Genomic DNA, 20,279 nt, shown 5'->3' on the forward strand with positions numbered 1-20,279 from the left:
CTTGAGTGAAGATGTCTTGATTAATGGAATTTTAATGTTAATTTAGTTTTTTGGCACTCCAGTGTCCAAAGGCTTTAGTTGTTCTGAAGGAAGCAAGTGTCCCTCTCTAAAAAAAAAAGAAATCAATGATTTTACAAATTCCAACTTCTGTCTTTCAGGACAGGAAGTCAAGAGCCAGGTGTGTGTGTCCAGTCAGGCTGCAGAGGGGGCTAACCTGCAGAGTGAGGCACCAGCATCTCAGTGCTGGGAGAGGCCTCTAGATGGTGCAGGTGAGTCTGCAGTGAGGGAAAGCCCCTCCACAAGGACTAAGTTCCCACACTCGCAGACAGGACGAGCAGTCAAGGAGTTCCCGGGCAGTCCTTTGCAATAGAAGGAAAGTGGGGCTGGCAGCACAGAGGTGTGTTGCCCCAGGCAGCTCTGCCGGCCTCCAGCGTCGCTGGCCACCTGCCTCTCAGAACACTGCCAGACGGCCACCTGTGAAACCTGGTGGCCTCAGGCGGGACCGTGCCTGCCTTTCTCCACAGACCATCTTCTGCTTGGATTAGAAACTGACCCGCCAGCAGGGTCCAGGTAAGCCTTGGTTCTTCTCTCTGGGTTTTCTAAACTCTTCGGCTGTTTGAGACTGAGGTGTCATCGGCTGAGAAACGGCCTGAGTGCATTTTTGAAATGCACGTCATTTTTGGGTTGCGTTTGAACAAGCTTTACCAATTACTGTGCGTCTGCACTACCAGATCTAAGACCTGAGATTGTTCCTTTGTTTTCAGAAAAACATTAGAAACCCCATTTTGCTCTTGGTGCACATTTGGTTCGTAAGCCAAACTCTGTGTGTGTTTTGCTGGCTTTAAGATTTTGGCTGCTAAGACCACGGGTGTCTCCAGAGAGCATGAAAAGTTTCTGAGATTTGCCCTTGAGCCGGGCTCATGGGGAACACACAGCAGCTGGGATTTAGCTGGGCTCGGTACCTGCATCCCCGCCCCAAGTTACCTATGGTGCCCTAAGAGACCTTCCAGGTGTGATTTTGAATCAAGTATGAGACCCGATGTCTCAGATGTCTCTGTTTTCGGGTGCGCAGTGGGGAAAGTACATATTTCTGATGATTAAGGCATTCATTTCCTGCCAAGAGGCTCTTCTCAGTGCTCTGACAGATCAGAGTAGTTTGGGTTCCTGCACAAGAGCCAGCTCTGATTCTCCAGCATCCTGTAGCAACTGCTCCTGTCCTGGGGAGGTGGGGGGGAGGGAGGGGTGGGGCTTCACAGGTTACGGTAGAGCAAAAGGGGGCAGCTGACTGGGAGGGCAGCATTTGGGGGTCCAAGAGGGACAGTTAAAACAGTAAGGTGCCAGAGTGTAGAGACAGAGTGACAGAGCAGAAGCCCGTCAGTAGGGACATTTGAGAGTTGGTGGGACACAGGATACAACATGGCTAGAGTGAAGGGCAGAGAGGGGAGGTTGGCCCCACTTTTCTGCTGTCGGGCTCACCACTGCTCTGTAGCTCTGAGGTTACATGTCTGAGACACTCTCTAAGAACAAAACATCAGCTAATTCAAAGTATTAAGGTAAAAAGTTATAATGGACTAAGGAGAAAGGAATCAATTCAAATAGCTAACATAGAGAATATTCTTGCCTGACTTGATGCTGTAAGATTTCAAAGGGGTAGCCATTTAAAACAGTGAGAGTTACCTTTTGACAAAGTCCACCAAAAAGAGAGTTACTCATCAAAGTTGGAAGACTAGCATTTGTCCATGTGTACCCTTCCCCACTGAAGGAGAAAACTGGGGGCCCTGCTCTGTGCTGGGTCAGCTGGGGCTTCTACGGCACTTTCTCCCCATCCTTCAGTGAGGCAGGCTGTATGTAGGAATATTAATTTGTGACAGCACAGTGGGAGGGTAATCCTGGAAGCACATGTCTTTGGGAGGAAAAGTAAAAAAATTTCCCTGAAAAGTTTTATTTTCACTCTCTGGCATTACCTGATTCTAAAAGTAAAGAAGGTTTTAATATTGTTCAAGATACATATTTGCAAAGCTCAGAAATGTCAGGGGCTCACCCTTCTTTCTTAAGCATCAGCCTGTCCCCGTACCCAGCACAGTGCCTGCCACAGGCAAGAGTCTTACCCCCTGGTCTTACCCCCTATTTCACATGGTACAAGTCAAATTGACTCTTAACTATGAAGCACCTTCTCATCAAAGTTCCTTAGGTCCCAAAAGACCAAAGATAGAATCTAGATCACCTGAGTCTCCTTTTCTAGGTCCAGGTGAGTAAGTTTTGTGTTTTCCAAAAAATGAAATTGTTCTCAAGGAAATGCCCAGGAACCCAGCTGCCAAGACTCAGGTAGATCTGAAATTCTAACACAGGAGCTGTAAACAGGATGGCATTTGAAAAGCCAGCCCCTCCCATCACCTTCCTTCCCTCCCTCTACCCATCTCACAATCCCTGGCCTCCTCAGTGTCTTGCCTGCAAGCCTCTCGGCAGCTTTCCTCTGGGCCCTTGTTTTCTTAATTATCCCAGAGAACACCTGCCTGCTCTTCACTTTGATGCTGTTTGAGGCTCTGCCTAGGTGATTCTACCCTCCAATAGTATCATTAATTAACTTACATTAAGCTCACTTAGCACATTAGGTCAATTAGGAAACAGAAGCCCCAACCCTGCCTCAGAGAATGCTGCATATCACAGCCTATCACAGTGTATCATGCAGTCTGCCTTGAATTCATGTACTGGGGCAGGACTCTTATTCAATCTCTGATTATTATTTTCTGAAAGAATAAAGAAGGGAAAATAAAATGATGTCCCATCATTTAACTTCTGCCCTAAATTTCCAGACCATTTTACAAATCATTTTTCGTACAAGTCTTCCCTATTTTCAGAATAAGGAGGTGGAACCTTAGAAAGGTTAAGTGACCTGCTCAGCCCCATATAACCTCTAATGATCGTGATGCCAATAGTAACCCAGGGCATCATGCTGTGTAACTTATAATTAGGAGGACAGGGACTAGACCTCTGTTCCCTGCCTCTGCGGCTGATACGCTTGCCTCTGTAAGGACATGTGGAGAAGGTTCTGGGACAACCACCTGGTAAACCTGAGAGTAGTGGGAGCAAACTTCTGCCCTTTGTAGATCCCAGCCCTCACACCACACTGTTTGCTGGCATCTGTCATCATCAGAGACAGGGCAAAGGAGAAAGCAATCTACATTCCATTGCTGTGAGCCATCTCTGTGAAGGCTTGGAGATAGAGGAAATATTGGTGTAAGAAATACAAAGCTGCTGTTTGTATATAGTACAAATGTAGCCAAATATCAGTGGTCTCAGGTACTCCAATCCAGGAATAAATGGCTTTGGGGTTCAGGCATCCCAGTGAATTTGGGCCTGTCAGTACAAACAAATGAGACTGGACTAGTTTTTCACCATTGCCCTGAGGTCATCACAGAGCAGTGCCCAAGGTGGTGACCCTGAACAATGAAAGCCAAGGAAAAAGCTTTGCCCAAGGACTTAGCATTAGGGTGGGCCATTCATTTGCTAGCAAATAAGGGAACCTACAATCTGAGGTGACTTCAATTCTTCCAGCATAGTGGATACTCTGTGAAAGTGCAGTTGACCCTTGAACAGTACAGGTTTGAACTGCATGGGTCCACTTACGTGTGGATTTTATATATATATATATATATATATATATATATATATATATATACAGTACAGTACTGTAAATGTGTTTTCTTTAGGATTTTCATTTATTTATTTATTTATTTATTTATTTATTTATTTATTTATTTATGAGGGAGAGAGAGAAAGAAGGCATGAGCAGGGGAGGGCAGAGAATAGGGAGACACAGAATTTAAAGCAGGCTTCAGACTCTGAACTGTCAGCACAGAGCCCAATGCGAGGCTCAAACTCACCAACAGTAAGATCATGACCTAAGCCAAAGTTGGACGCTAAACTGACCGAGCCACCCAGGTGCTCCAGAATTTTCTTAATAACATTTTATTTTCTCTAGCTTATTTTTTTGTAAGAATACACTCTATAATATATATAACATACAAAATATATGTTATTCAACTGTGTTTCTTATCAGTAAAGCTTCCAGTCAACAGTAGGCTTTTAGTAGTTAAATTTGGGGGGAGTCAAAAGTTATATGTGGATTTTTGACTGCTCAGGGGTTGGTGTACCAACCCCCACATTGTTCAAGGGTTAGCTGTATGTCCAATGAATGAATGAATGAATGAGATCCTTCCAAGAAAGGCCACTAGTTGTTCTAATCACACAGTGGGGAGCAAGGGGTTTCCCAACATCACAGTACCCTAAATCAACAAGCAAACAAATTCCAATTAACAAAGCTACCCTCTGGGTGCAGAGACATGTGTGATTTCTTAAAGGGTAGGTGCCCACAAGTGTTAAACACAGTTTAGCTACAAGGTGGAACAGACACATGCTGGCAAAGCTGGAGACCCTGCCTCCTCTACCCAGCTTCCCACCCCCCAGAAATGCCCAGAGGTCTGTACACACTGTTACCCATGTAACTAACCAGGAGGCCTTTGTTTTCCACTTCTAACAAGTCAGATCACTGTGGAAAGTAGATGAGTGGTAATAAGCCTTGTGTAGGGAAATGCATGTGTGTTGATAGCCACAGCTGTGCCACCCACCAAGCTTATATCATCCCCAGTCACTTCCCAACCCTGTAAATCAAACTCTGCACATGGCAGGAAGGTGCCTTGGTTTCTGAGTTCCAATGGAATCAGCAAGCAGAGGAGTAACAGCCACAGTCATGTTGTCATTACTAGTAGTGACGAGGCCCAGGGTGCATGGAAGCCAAGCTTAGCTGTGGTATTTCTAGATCCCTTAAGATTGATACTGTTAAATGATACCACTAAGTGGCTGTACACAAGCTACTAAGAGGTGAACCCAAATACTGAAATAGGATATTAGTCTCCTGAAAATAATAGGGAGATAATTCTGCCGACAACACTCTAATCCTGACAAAAGGTGCTTTCTTAGGAGATGAAGAAAGACATGTAGGTCTAGACAATAGATGAGAATGGGGGGGGGGGGCAGTGTCATACTTTTGACAACTGTCAGATGAGTACCAAATCTTTTCTCTTAAAATTTCCTTTTTTGCCATATTTCCAATTCCATATTTCTTAAACGTCAGGCACAGAAAGAGATGAAGGTAGGATTTCATGTTGATTTTAATATACAATACCATGGGTGAGGACAGGAGATTCCCTGTTTCATGGAGCTTACATGCTAGTGCAAAGAGGGAAGCTATAGTACATTAACATGGATGTAGTTTCAGGTAAATCCAATGCCATGAAGAAATAAATAATCAGGGCAAGCCGAGAGAAAGCACTGGGGGAAAAGGGCCCCCTGAGATGTTATCTGAGTAAAACCCTAAGTGAAGTGAGGGAGGAAACCAAGCAGAGGCCCTGGGGTGGGACAAACCCAAGACATGCCATCACCAGCAGGAAAGCAATGTGGCTACAGCAGAGGGAAAGGTGGGAAAAACAGGAGATGAGAGAAGAGAGCCAGGAGTCAGAGCATGCCAGGCTACAGACTGTGGTAAGAAGTCTGGGTTTTCATGGCAGAAGATGGGAAGGCAACGAAAACCATACATGAACTCAGTGCTGAGGTTCAGCTATGATTATTCATGCGCTGTGCCATTCTGGGACCATCAGTGCCCGTAGCATGCCAGTTGGTATGTTGTGAAACCCACCTCCACCTGTCGTGAGTCAGGTCTTCAGGTGTGCTCTTTCTGAAAGGGCCAGTCTGGCTGACGAGCAAGCAGAAGGGGCAGTCAGCAGGAGAAACTTGGCAGGGTGGTAGGATGACCCCTTTCTTAAATTTTTTTTTTGTTTATTTATTTTTGAGAGAGAGAGGGCATAAGCAGGGGAGGGCCAGAGTTAGAGGGAGACATAGAATCTGAAGCAGGCTCTAGGCTCCGAGCTGTCAGCACAGAGGTTTAAACCCACAGACTATGAGACCATGACCTGAGCCAAAGTTGGACACCTAACCGACTGAGCTACCCAGGCACCCCAGGATGATCCCTTTCAACCCAACATCTGTTCCCATTGCAATTAACAAACAACAGGCCCCTCCTGAGAAAATTTTTGAAGATTCCAACTTGAAACGCATGCTTACATTTTTTTAAATTTTTAATGTTTATTTATTTTTGAGAGAGAGAGACAGAGTGTGAGCAAAGAAGGGGCAGAGAGAGAGGGGGACACAGAATCTGAAGCAGGCTCCAGGCTCTGAGCTGTCAGCACAGAGCCCGATGTAGGGCTTGAACCCACAAACCACAAGATCATGACCTGAGCTGAAGTCAGATGCTCAACCAACTGAGCCACCCAGGTGCCCGCATGCTTACATTTTTTAAAGTCTCAAACTAGAAAGAAAACACTGAACATTCTTATAGAGTCCAACATTGCCTCCTACCTCTTTGCACCCTACCTGATCCTCCCACAGCCAACTCTGAGCCCCAAGCCAGCTCCACTCACCCCATTTGTCACTTGGAGGTATGCAGGCCAAGAAGCTCTGATAGCACAGCCCAGCGCACTGACATTCAGTTAGGAAGCCTCTTCTGGGCATGCTGTTGGGGAACTAATTGAGAGATCAATTTCATACCCAGTTTGGCATGCCAGAGCTATTCTTGTCCATTGCACATGGTCCTAGGAGCTGGGGAGAACGCTGGATGCTCAGCCCTGTGCAGCAGGTGGCTCACCAACACCTGGCAAGTTTGATTTCTTTCCAAGTAATAAGATGGATTAGGGTGGAAGGTCAGCCCAAAGGAAGAGACCCTATCGCAGGGAAGCCCAGGGCAGTGAGAGCACATGGATGGGTCATGAGGGAGGAAGTGGGGGTGGACTCAGGGTCTTGGCATCTGGCCAGGCTCCTGATACTATACACAGAGGCCCGAGACCACAAAGGATGGTCAGATGGGATGCACACATCTGTTGCTTTGGCTGATTTTGTTTACCTGGCAAATATGGTTTTACGGTTTAATATTTTGATTGAGGCTTTGTGCGCTTGCATAACAAACATTACTTCTGGCCCAGAAAAACCATAATCCTTACATATACTGAAATGCACTGCACTTTCTTAAAAGCACCTCAGAGGGCTTTCAAGGTTCATTTTCTTTAAGATTTAGTCCTTAATAATGGCTAGAAATGGCTGTTCCTAAACCTTCCTGTCCATAATGAAGAAAATCCATCAGAATGGACACTTTGGGGATGTGGCTGTTTAGATGCTCCACAGTCTGCAGAAAGCCAGCATCTGGGAAGAGTGCAAGCCAAAGAAGGTGCCAGGCAGCTGGGCAGGGTGGCATTTGTAAATGGCACAAGGCAACTGTGCATTGGTAGACTTCTGCTTGATGGTTTTCTGCTTGATGGATTCCTTCCTGGGCAATAAAGTCTTCAGTATCATTTAAATTAGAAGATTTTAAGGGAATTTCAGCAGAACCCCTTTTGGAGTTTAGCTCATTCTTGCAGAGATGGGGAGAGAGAGACCCATCCTTGAGATATGTGAACACGCAGCAGACATCTGATCTATCCGGGTGGCCTCTGGCAGGAACCAGCCCTGTTCCTACAACCACTGTGATGTGAGCTAGTGTCTTGGTCTCCCAACAGCACTCATTTAAGCAATTTTACTCCTCATTTTATGGACAGAAGAAACCAAGGCAGGGACATTCCAGTGACTCGGGACACTCGGTTTTGAGTCAAGTCTGAGAACCAAGAGACCAAACTTCCACCACCATCGCTGCCAGTTGGTTTCCAGCATGAGGTTTCCACATGAAATTCATTATCCAAACAGACCACACACAGCTCTCTGACTTCTGCAACTGGCGTGTGTGAGGGAAGCAGCGCTTGAGAATATTACCCTGATGATTATCACAGTTGCTGCTTTTGAAGGCAAATATTTATTTTGTGAGGATTGCAAAACTAAGAATAGTAGAATGTGGAGCTCCTCCTTATGTTTACAGAATAAACAGAATTGAGACACTGATAAATGCAATGTCCCTTGTTCACTGAAGAACCAGCTGTTTGCCTCCTGCATCAATTAAATAAAAGCAGGGGCCTCTGGAGGTGCAGGTCTCCATCGGGCTGAGCATCCTTCTGCCCACCCCGCTGGGTTCTAGTCAGGAGGACTTGGGCTCCCTGTGTGTAAAGTGGATGGTGGGTTTGGGGAGCATCTTTCCTGTTTGCCTTGGTGGCCTGAACAATACTTCCCCAGGGCCTCCCTGGAGGTTTTCCTTCTTAAATTAGAAAGGCCACAGCATTTGCCATAATCTAACAGGCTACAAACTTTGCTTGGGGTTTTTTAAGAAGATCTGAAGGAAATAGAAGACCTGGCTCCTGTTCTTAGAGCCCATTGTATTAAAGGAAGAAGGAGGACAGATAGCCACATATTCACACACAAATAGACCAATTCATATAAGAAATGGAAATACACAGTGCTTCCCACATTGCATTGCACTGAAATCATGTGTTCAGGGGCTGTCTCCAGAGTTGCACTGAATGGTGCTCTCTGAGGCCAGGAGAATATCTCCATAGGGAGCCCACCTATGGTCTCTAGCACCTAGCACGTGCCTGGCACATAGTAGGCCCTCAGTAAATGTTTACATAAACCATCCTTTATGGAACACTTACTACCTTCACATTTGCATTTTATTTAACCTGTGTAACAATGCTAAGAAGTAGAAATTATCATCACAGTGTCACAGAGGTGAGGTGACTTGCCCAAGAGCTCCCTCCTGGTAAGTGACATTTCAGCCCAGGTTCACAAACCTCAACTTGGTGCCTTTTCTATGGACTCCTTCAAAGATCATATCTGGGTTGGGCTGTTGCAAATTATATTGAAATGTAACTTTATATCATAACTTTCAGACGTAGAACATGATTTCTACCTAGGCAGATGTCTAAAATCCTAGATATTTTGAGTTGCCCAGATCCCTTTGCAGATAGCCCTGCCGGTTGGGCCCAGAGTCTGTGCACATGTTGTTTGAGGCAGCAGGATGCTGGGGCTGGAGAAGAAAACAGAATCTCTCTTTCCATCCCTTAAGACCAAGAGCAAACCAGGAAGCCTCTGTCCTCACAATGGCAGTGTCAGAACTGTAGGAGACCTGAGACAAGCCAGATCACTTTAACTTCAGAGGCCTTTCTTCTGTGATGTTGGACTGAACCTGTCCTATTGGGGTCATACTGAAGTGGACACACCATGGGAGGTGGGCACAGCCACAGGAGGTGACCTGGCTTGAGGAAAGATGCTGAGGCCAGGGGCCATGTGGAAGTGTGGGCCAGAGCACAGCTTCTTGCGTCCAGTGGTTGTGGGTCCAAGTCCTGGCTCCTCCGTGTGCTGGTGATGGGATTGTGGACATTTGTTGTTGGGTAATGTGTGTCAGTTACCTGAGAAAGGATAACAGTACTCGGCTCATGGGATCATTGTGCAGAAAGAAGTGAATCGAGGCAGGCAGAGCTTTTAGAACAAGAAGGGGCACCTGTAAGTCTTGTCAATGCTCTGCATGTACTCATGGGCCAAATTTCATGTGGCAGCTAGATCTCTGCTTATCAGTCATTCACAGTGGTTTGATGAAGGCCAAGTCCATCTGAGGTGTGATAGGAACAACCTATGAATTTGGCCAGTATCCAGAATACTCCTGGGGCCCTGCAGTTAAGGAGCAGCTATTCAGAGGACAGGGCAGGGTCTGTGAGCTCCATGGGGTGTGGTGTCTGGTTGGCCACTGCTATCAGTGACACCTTGACCACACTTGGGCCACAATGGCCTTCCTGCTGCTCCTCACATAAGCCACAACATGCTGCGCCTGCTCTTCTTTCTCCCCAGAATGTTCTTACCCAGAATCTCTGTTTCATTCATCCCCTTCAGGTCTCTGCTAACAAGTCACCTGATCACAGAAACCCTCCCTGGCTCAACTCAGACTAAAAGAGTGCTCCCACCCCAAAACTCCTGTTTTTAGCATCAGTCACTAGATGACTCACTATACACATAATGTAACCTAGGGATCATCATACATGAGCCCAGAAGTTGGTAGGCAATCAAGGTTAGAATCTCATTTAGAAGCATGTATCACTGCTGAGACCAGATGCAGGCATGCCTGCCCAACCTGGGAATGGGAATTTCCTTCTGCTCTTTGCAGCCTCACAAGGTAGGTTTCACTCTCCCCTCCCCTGCTGTGGTTTCAGGATGTGACTCTCAGGAGACTTCCTGGGAGTTTCTCATTGCAGCTCAGTGTGGAATCAGTGAAGCAAATAGGGGAGACGATGAACTGAGCAGAGGTTAAATAACAGCTAAGAGGTGTGTCCGTAGTTGAGTTTCCAGTGAGGAACCCAGAAAGCAGGGAGTGCCCCATGCTCCAGGCCACACCCACCCATGCAGCCTTGCAGCACTGGCACTACTCAGCACAGGTGTGTGCATTATCATGCACGTGCACTGCAGGCTGGGGGGCAGAGGGGGGGATGCAAGTTATCACACTTTGTCACAGGTGTTGGGGCTGCAGTCCCTTCCCCACCTGCCCCTGCCCCACAGACCCACGGGCCACCCTGCCTCCCCAAATTCTGCCATCAGAGACCAGTCAGGAGCCCATCAGGAAACACGGTGCATGCCAGATGATCAAGATGAAAAAGGGGCCAGTCATTCTAGAACTGAGAGCAGGGCAAAGAGGACCACAGGTCTGCCTTCCCAGACTTACCTGTCTTTTCACCTGTTGACTGCTATTGCCTGAAATCTGCAAGCCCTCCCCTGGGTCTTCAGTTCTTGACATAATTCATCGAACCCTGGGTGGAGCCACAGTGTCCGGGTCTCAGCAGCTTTGCCATCTGACATCTCCCCACTTCCTGGGGCTTCTTTCCCATCCTTCCCTTTGCACATTCTTCATTTGTCCTGGTTTGGATAAACAGCTCCACTGAATCATGCAGTCCCTGCCTCAGAATTCCCAGGTGGGGCGAGGCTTCACTATCACTGCCCCCCAGCCCCTGGCGCCCTCCTCAGCTGCTCTGGGGTGCCTGTGGAACGTGTGTGTGTGTGTGTGTGTGTGTGTGTGTGTGTGTGTGTGTCTTTGAGAGAAGAGAGTGAAATGCAACAACCATGAGAGCTCGGGATGAGGCCTAGACCAGGCTAGGGGTGGAAGAGTGAGGGGCAGAAGTTGCCTGGTGTGGGCACCAGCAAAGGAGCTGGTCAGAGGGGCCGAGTTTCACCAGATGGAGGCAGCAAACCTGGGACGGTGATACCTTTATTTCCTGCACATCTGGGGTCTAAGCTGCATATTCTCCCTTAACTAATGGCAAGAGGTCCATTCCTTATGTGTGTTAGATACTTGGAAGGCGTGGTGAAGAAAGGCAGAGGGAGGTCCTCAGCTTCACTGGGTGGTTTAGCATCTATGAGTTTTAAGTGAATCTCATTTTCTACAACACTGAACATCTTTGGAGCTGGCACTTCTCTGCTTACTGAATAGACACCTGAGCCCTCACTGGAAATGGACCATCTGCTCCTTATGCACCCCTGCCCCCTGCCCCCTGCTGAAAACTCTTGAGAGTTAATGGTTTCATTTTAGAAAACTTTCAAATTGTATTCATTTGAGTTTACATTAGCTGCTTCCTTCGTTCTGTGTGGATTATTCTCCTGTTGGGTTTCATTTAACCAAATTTGCAGTTGTGCTAATACATTCATTGATGCCCTCCTGCTTTCAGAATGGATTTTTCTAAGTATTTTCTCTGGCTTTACTGATAGACTGTATCCATACTGAAACTTTCCATATAGGGCAGTTTGGCATTTGCTTCAAAACCTGTTTCCTCTGACCATACTTCACTACATCTCAGATGCTAACAAGTTAGTTTTAATATTTTAATGGTTAAAACTTATGATTTATAAAAAGCACTGTAAAAACAAAGTAACACACAAAAAAAGGCTTCTCTCAGTGCCATCAGCCTCAGCAACTATTAGGAGGATCTATGCTTTCCATAAACATGAAGATCCCCTGGAGTCCTACTTTTTATTTTATTTTTTTTTAATTTTTTTTTCAACGTTTTTATTTATTTTTGGGACAGAGAGAGACAGAGCATGAACGGGGGAGGGGCAGAGAGAGAGGGAGACACAGAACCGGAAACAGGCTCCAGGCTCTGAGCCATCAGCCCAGAGCCTGACGCGGGGCTCGAACTCACGGACCGTGAGATCGTGACCTGGCTGAAGTCGGACGCTTAACCGACTGCGCCACCCAGGCGCCCCTGGAGTCCTACTTTTTAGAAATACATGGTGACATTCTGAGTCTTTAAAAAAAATCTTTTAAACATGCTGATTAGCAAAGATACCCAGAACCTGCCAATTTCAATATTTTTTGTGAGCTTTTTTTAAATGAGTTTCTTGTATTTAATTAGACTTAAAGAGAGACCTGGCCACCTAACAAGATTATGGTTGTTGGGAGCCAGAGAGGTACAACCGGGCATTCTCGGCCTGGATAGTATATTTTATCCCTTAAAGCACTACTCCCATACCCTTTCTGTATCCTTTTGTACTTCAAAGACTAGTTATGGGTTCCTAAAAGATATTTCCCAGTGAAGGCAGCACCCTAGCAGGCCTTACCCAGAGGCACAACCCATGCAGGGCCAGCCCTTGTGCTTCCCTGTGTAGATGCCCTCCATGAGAAGAAAAATGACTGCAGCCCACCCAGTTCTGTTGGATGAGGTTGGTTGGGGGTCTTCTATTAGAAATAGGCTCCTTGAAGGGTCTCATTTTATCCATAGATGCCACAAATCCTGTCTACGTATAAGAATAAACACATACTATTAAACCCTAATCTATCATAGTGTATGATGTCTTGCATTTAATAAAAGTTAGAAAGTGATTATTTGCATGAATGAGAGATTAAGCAAGAAAAGAAGAAACAAATGATGGTTTTTCCCTCTAAGCAGGAGCTGTGCTAAGGCCCAGAAAACCTATACTGGCCTTTCACAGACTCTGAAGCCTGTTGCCACTGTCAGTTGTGAAGTCTTGTATTAATTAGAGTTTTGCAGGCTTTTTCAGCAATGGAAACAAGAAAGACTCTTTCAATGAGAAGGTAAATGTGAGTCTTGAAGTTGAGGAAGCAGGTATTGGAAGAGGGAACTGTCAGATGTGACAAGTCCTTCATAATATCTGGAATCATTTTTCAACTCAGAGAATATTCAGAAAGGGCAAGATCTTCAAAGAGCCAATGGCAAGAGGCCACAGACCTCTGTGGAAGCACTGATGAAGGCAGCGAAGGCAGCGAAGGCAGTGAAGGCAGAGCTCTTGGCCAGGAGTACAGGACATTTCAGTTCACTTGGGTGTTCCCCTTTCTGGAAACATGTAGGGGCCAGCCACTGGTGGGCTACCAGCATCATCAGGGCACTGTTGCTGACTTGCTGCAACTGCACAGTTATCTTCCTAACAGTGAGCTGTTTCTTTCCTGTGCTGGGAAGTAACCGTTGTCCTGGGGCACCCGCAGACATCTCTTCACCTTGCCCCATACCCAGATGCAGATTTCTAATGCCATTCTCAAATGGTACCAGAATTCCTTGGAAAGGGGGTTCATTAGTGGGTTGGGTCAGGAAAATACAAAACAAGCCTGGTGCATCCTCTAGCGCCAGGAAGTAAGAAAGTGCTAAAAAAGAAAAAAATGAGGGTATGTCAAAGGGACAGAGGAATCAACTGAAGGAGCTCCCAGTCACCAGAGCTGGAGTAACCTGAGTGATGAATAAAATAGTAGTGGATTATAATCCAAAATGTAAAAGAAATATCCATGCATCCTAAAATAAATGTCCATATAATGGATGGATGGAAGGAAGGAAGGAAGGAAGGAAGGAAGGAAGGAAGGAAGGAAGGAAGAAAGAAAGAAAGGAAGAGACAAGAGACAAATCTTCCATACAGAAGAATTTGAAATAGCTTGTGTGGACACTCCCCTCTCAAGGAGGTAGAGAACAACTCCCCACCCCCTTAGAGTGGAGCTCATAGTCAGCAGTCACCCAGAGTCCAAACAGGACACTAAAAATGGAGAAAAGTAACTTTAGAATGGAAAGGCCTGTCAGGCTCCAGGTCAGTATCAACCGTGACACATTATATTGGCACTATGTACACCTGACATGATGTAATGAAAAGGACACTTTACTGCTGTGATCTTCCTCCCCAAAACCCATAACCCCAATCTGACCATAAGAAAAACATGGAACGAGCCCCAATTAAGGTACATTCTACAGAACACCTGACCAACACTCCTCAAAACTGTCAAGGTCATCAAAACAGTGAAAGTCTGAGAAACTATCACAGCCTGGGGGAGCCTAAGGTGATGTGGAGATTAAATGTACTGTAATGTGGTGTCCTGAATGGCATCCTGGGACAGAGAAAGGACATTAGGGAAAAATTAATGTGTGGATGTTGGTTACTTATCATGTGCTATTATGGGCTCATCAGTTGTGATAAATGTATCAGACTAATGTAAGGCCCATCCCTGGGTTCAGACCCCCTTCCCCCACCCCAGCACCTCAGACTTTGGGAAGGTTACAGCTCTTGGGGTGCTGGCCCATCCCTTGTCCCCTGAAGACAGCCTAACTTCTGTAGGCAGTGTCCTTGCACTGAGGGGTGGACTCTGAGGAAAAGCAGATTCAGGGATGGGCTCTGGTTCTCCAGGCCAACTGTGAAGGTGGTCCTCATGTGGGAGGCTGCAAAATGACTGGGTTTCTGCCTCCAAGAACTTCTGGATCTCCACCAGAATTCTGCAAGCTGCATGTGTTCAGTGCATGCCTGGTGGGGCAGCGCACATGGTGGAAAGACCTAGAATTCCACCTTTGCCACTTAACATTAAGTTCCTTCTCCCCTCCGAGTCTGTTTCATTGTCAGTGAAATGGGAGTAATGTCTACTTTTCATGGTTTAAGGATTGAAATAATGCTTGCAAAGAGGATACCTCTTTATCTAACCTATAATCCACCATCAATATGTGACACCTTTCATTTTTATCATTCCTATTTGGAAAATGAACATACAAGAAGGTCTATGTCTCCTAGAGATAGAATGTTAAGCCTTTTGTGAACAAAGCTGAGGCTTACAGCTCCATACTTAGTTGATGATGGATAAGAACTTTGTGCTGAAAATATCCTGGGGGCCTGATCTTGAACCCCAGGAAAAGTCATTAAGTTAGTTTCATAAAACCAGAGACCAGCAGAGTGTCCATGAGAGCCCAGTGTTAAAGGGCCTTTGAGAATTCTGAGATGTTTTTCTTATGAGGATATGGAAAGCCAAGCTTGTGGCTGCAAGCCAAACAGTTTGCAGTGTTTGGAGTCCATCATGAACGAGCCATGTTATGAATGCAGCCCTGGGCTCCCCAACTGGCTCTTTGGAGAATGCATTCTTCATTTTGTTTCCTCAGAGGCAGCCAGTACCTTGGCAGGTGGAGGGGGAAAGGCATGTGGTTCTAGGAGCCACTGCTTGCAGGCTAGGACTATTCTAGTACAAAGCAGAGTCAGGGGCTCTACTCACTGCCAGGGTTCAGGGCAAGACACCCTTGGGCACTAGAAGGCTCTGGGGATCCCTCGAGGTTGAGCTGCTGTGGGGACAGGGCTACCAGCTGCTGTTCTTACCCTACCACCTGACTCCTCTGGCCACTGCTGGGAGGAACAATCCCATTTCCCTTGGCCTGTTTTCATGCAGGGCAGGGAGGTGGCATTGTGAATACTTGGTGAAGCATTCTCATAGGAAATACTAAATTGCAGTGTTCTGGGCATGCCTACCTTAGAAAGCTCATGAAGGCACAGGGAAGAATCTTGCTAGCCAAGGAGAGGTCAGGGAGTATGGATGGAAGAAGAGGCACAGACACAGCCTTGCGTCCACCACCTTTTCTCACACCCTTTCTGAGTCTCAGAATCTAGTTTCTGGGCCACCGGCCATTGTCTGGTCATTAACAAATCAGCTGGGTGTTGTTTGTTTGCTTTTCAAATTAGCCAGACAAGTTGCCACTCCAGTGCAATCACAGCCATGGCTACAAGACAGACACAGTAGGAGAAAACTCCATCCACCCTATGCAGACACTGCCTCTGCCAACTCTTGGCATGCAGGGCAGACATCCTGTTTCTGAACCAAGGTTGTAGCTGTGTTTTCCAAAGCTGCCTCAGCCTGACCCAGCCCTGCCCCCAGCCCTCCTGCAGCCTGGCAGGGCTGGAAAGGGCAGTGGCTGGGATGTTCGCATGGAAGCCAGCCAGAAGGGCACGGCAGATGCCTGAGGGGCTTCCAGAAAGGAGTGGGGACCACAGCATGACTGTGTCTGTGCCATGACCACATTGTGCCATGCCCTGCCTCCCTCTGTGTTTAGATTTCATTGTCATTGTCTGCTTTAAACCCTAAGCTCCTAAAAAACTGGGGTCAGCATTTCTATTTAAGTTCTATGGAACAGAACCTGATGCCACATGGATGTTTCGCCAGGTGTGTGGCTGAAATAGCAAAGGACTCAAAGGTGAAGTAAAACAAATGACCCCAAAACTTAGCAACTTAAGACAATAGACCTTTGCCATCTCACACCATTTTGAGGGTCAGGGTCAGGGAGTGGCTCAGCTGGGTGGTTCTGGCTCAGAGTCTCATGAGGTTGCAGTCAGCTGGGGCTGTACCACCCGAGGGCTTGATGGAGGTGGAGGAGCCATCTCTAAGGAAGCTCATCTGCATGGCTGCTGGCAGGAGGCCTCAGTTGCTCACCATGTGAGCCTCTCTGCAGGCTGCTGGAGTGTTCCCATGACATGGCAGCTGAGCGATCCAAGACAGAGCAAGCAGGAAGCTACAGTGCCTTTTATGACCCAGTCTCTGAGGCAGCACACAATCTCTCCTGCTTTTTCTTCTGGTTGGAAGTGAGTCACTAAGACCAACCCATACTCACAGGGAGGGAAATTAGGCTCCACCTTCGAAAGGCAGTGTCAGAGTTTGTGTACGTGTACTAAACCAGACACCTGATTTCTAATCCTAGCTTGTCTCTGGCTACTATGTGACCTTGGGCAAATCACTTCAAATCTGTAGGCCTCTGTTTCTTCTGTAAAATCAGAGAGCTGACTAGATGTCTCAGAACCTCTCCTAAGCCCTCATGCCCTATCATTCATTCATTCTATGTATTCATTAACTAAACATTTATTCAGTTCTTACTTTGTGTCTAGCTCTCTTCTTGATTCCTGTCTTCATGCTGGAATACCTGGGGAGCTTCTAAAAAATGCTGGTGCCTGGAACCCACCCAAGAAATTCAGCTTTAATTGATCTGGGGTGGAGCCCAGGAGCTCCACGGTCTTAAAATACCCACCCCAACGTGATACCATTGTGCAGGAAGGATTGAGGACTATTGTTTTAGAGTCATAACCTTGAACTTTGATGGGTACACGAATCACCTGAGGATCTGGTTAAAATGCAGATTTTGATGCTGTGGGTCTGGAGTGAGGCTTCAAATTCTGTATCCCTAACAAACTCCCAGGTAATACAATGCATTCTGAGGACTACACTTTGAGTGGCAAGTTTCTCGTTGCTGGGACAAAGGTGCAGAAGTACAAGGATAATTCCCACCCCCAAAGAGCAAAGAATCTAGTTGGAGAGGAAGACATAGCATGAAAATGTAAACAGCACCCTAAGACCTAAGTGCCCAGTATGTGGCCCAGATGTGACATACCAAGGATCAAGCTTGATGTGGTGAAGGGTATCCTAGGAGTATCCCACTCCTGCCTGGACTGTCACTCACTGCTGAGACATCATTCCCTCCTGTCTCTCCATCAGCAACATGGAAGGTGGGCAGGAAGTCCAGGCCCTACTGTGATCTCTGGAAGTCTTTTACAAGTTAGTGTGTTTAACTGAACAGTAGTTCAGTCCACAGGGAAAGAAAAAAATTAGCAAATCTATTATTTGTATTTGTTCGGTCTTGTAGAATATTCCCAAGAGGAGTTTATTGTTTAGCGAGCCTGCTTTTTTTGATGCCACTAACAAATTAAAGTGTGTTTTCTGAACTTGAAATTCTAGGCTTATGGAAATTCTAGTAAAATTTCTTTTAATGAAACCTGCAAGTAACCATTGTTCTAGTTTTTCTTCTTTCTCTCATGGTTTTTCTGTTTGTTTTGCTGGGTCCTCTTCCTGTCTCCGGAATAAGGAGAAACTGGAAGGTTCACAGAACCTCAGTTGTTAGCAGAAGCCCTGCTCCTCCTGGGTTACTCTCTTCCCTTAGAACCAGTCCTGACTCCTGGGCTCACTGCTGTGGGTGGGCTGACCACACTCACTCAACCTCCCAGAGCTGACCTGGCTCCTAAGGGCCTGTCCAGGCGTGTCCATGTGGTGCCTGCTCCTGGCTCCTCACATCCTAAGGAATTACTTCTTAGATTCTTTTTTTTTTTCAACTGAAGTATAGTCGACATGCAATGTTACATTAGTTTCAGGTGTGCAACATATGGCTGGACAATTCTATACGTTCTGTAGTGTTCACCACAGTAAGTATAGCCACCATCTGTCACCATACAACCTTATTACAATATTATTGACTACATTCACCCTGTGGGACTTTTCACCTCTATGACTTATTTATTTTATAACTGGAAGTTTGCACCAGTACTTCTCAGATTCTAATTTTACCACCTGGGGTCCTGTGAAAATGAGATTCAGATTCAGTGGGTGGGGGTGGGGACTGAGTTTGAAGCTCTGACTAGCTCCCGTGATACTCACCATGCTGGTGCTAAGTTGGGGCAGCAAGGTGCTATGGGGTGAGCTCCCATCAGCTGACCACCCAAGGTTCACCACAATCTGGTTCACCCCACCCATCTGCTGACCATCCAAGGTTCACCCACCCATCCCATGGAGAAGCACAGGGCTCTGTGCATCGCCCAAAAGCCCAGGCTCAACTTTAACTCGAGCCTTCGCTCCACTGTCCCCTCCCTGAGCAGATCTCCTGTTTTGCTCCCCCTGTGTTTAAATCTGTATCATCTTTGTGACCCGCATCAAACTCTAGCTTCCCCTTGAAGCTTCCCTGGCTGTCGTTTCTTTCACCCCCTTTGGATCTGTCATGACTTTGTTCTCGTCTGTTCTTTAGCTCTTAATCACACTGTGCCGGGCATTGTTATTTCAGTTTTTTACATGCTTCTGACAGTCTTTCCAACTAGATGGTAAGGCCCCAGGGACAGTGGCTTACTCATCTTTCACTTCTTTTGTATTTCTATCAGCACTGAAATGGTGCTGTGCATTTATTAGGCACTTAATAAATTTCTTTAAATGACTCAAGGTAAAATTCCTTCACTTAGTCAAAAATTAATCTGAGAAATGGAATAAAGAACTCACCCCACTTTATAGTCCTCATGGAATTGTATGAGGAATTGTCTATGGGCATCCTCACTAGATCCTCAGGATGTGACCTGCCTGTCCTCAGAGGCCCAGCAGGGTTCCTGGCCCCATAAACCTTTGACAGATGTATGGTTCATGAGTTTGCTGACTGTTCTCTTCTCACTGGAGCTGCAAGCCAATCTGTCTTCAGCCGTCACATCCATGAGTCATTCAAATCAATAGCAGTGAAAACAAGACCAAAGGGAAAATGGGTAATTTCCAAATAGGTCCTGGAGACAGAATATAATTGCGTATCTTAAAAAACAAAGGTGGGCTGGGGATTGGGACCAGGGCAGAGGGAAGAACAGAAGTAAAAGAAGGCAGATGTCAAAACAAGTTGGGTCCCATGCATTCTCTTCGGCACATCAAACCAGAGGGCGCCTTTTCCTGTGGGACCATTTCTTAAAGAGTGCCAGGTAACTGAGATGAAGAGGAGCCATAAAAGCAGGTAGACATTTCTCTTTGGGCCTTGTGCAATCTCACTGTCAAGGAGCTAAAACCATGACTCTTCTACAGCATAAGCTGAGCATGTGTCAGAGATTTATCTTACTCATTAGTGACAGAGCCCACAAGGTAGCAAAGCTGCTTCCAGAAGCATCTGAGGAGGAACTGGATATTTACAGGCACTTTTTTAAAAAAGAATGTTAGGATAACAAAACTGCTTGAGACCCTACAGAACGATGAAATTATAATCTTTGCGGTCATCTGTTCTATGAAGCCAAAATCTACAAGCTAACATGTAACCTTGCAGTGACTGGGCCTCTAAACAGTAGGTAGCAGAGCCCCACCCAAGTACCCTCACCTAGAGAGTTAAGTCATCTTGGGCAGTCCTGGGTCATGGTGGGCCATGCTGCCCTTCCAGTTTGCCTTATTTGCAAGTGTTGGTTCTTTGAATCAAAGTCAAGCTTTAGCCCAGGGTGACCCAGAGAGGTAAAGGGGACAAGCCCTCTCTGCACAGCAG

General features: G+C 46.4%; 1 protein-coding gene across 3 annotated transcripts in view; it reads left to right on the plus strand.

Moving 5' to 3' along the window:
• The first annotated feature begins 224 nt into the window (after positions 1-224).
• Positions 225-20,279, plus strand: part of EDAR (ectodysplasin A receptor) — an 89,217-nt gene continuing 69,162 nt past the window's right edge. For 2 of the 3 annotated variants that reach the window (XM_019826939.3, XM_019826940.3), the window contains exon 1: positions 225-570. The gene's annotated coding sequence lies outside the window, so the exon portion shown is untranslated. The remainder of the gene's footprint in view (positions 571-20,279) is intronic. The other variant, XM_003983868.5, reaches the window with a different exon arrangement.

Source organism: Felis catus, chromosome A3 (genome assembly GCF_018350175.1).
Source record: "Felis catus isolate Fca126 chromosome A3, F.catus_Fca126_mat1.0, whole genome shotgun sequence".
Classification (NCBI taxonomy): domain Eukaryota; kingdom Metazoa; phylum Chordata; class Mammalia; order Carnivora; family Felidae; genus Felis; species Felis catus.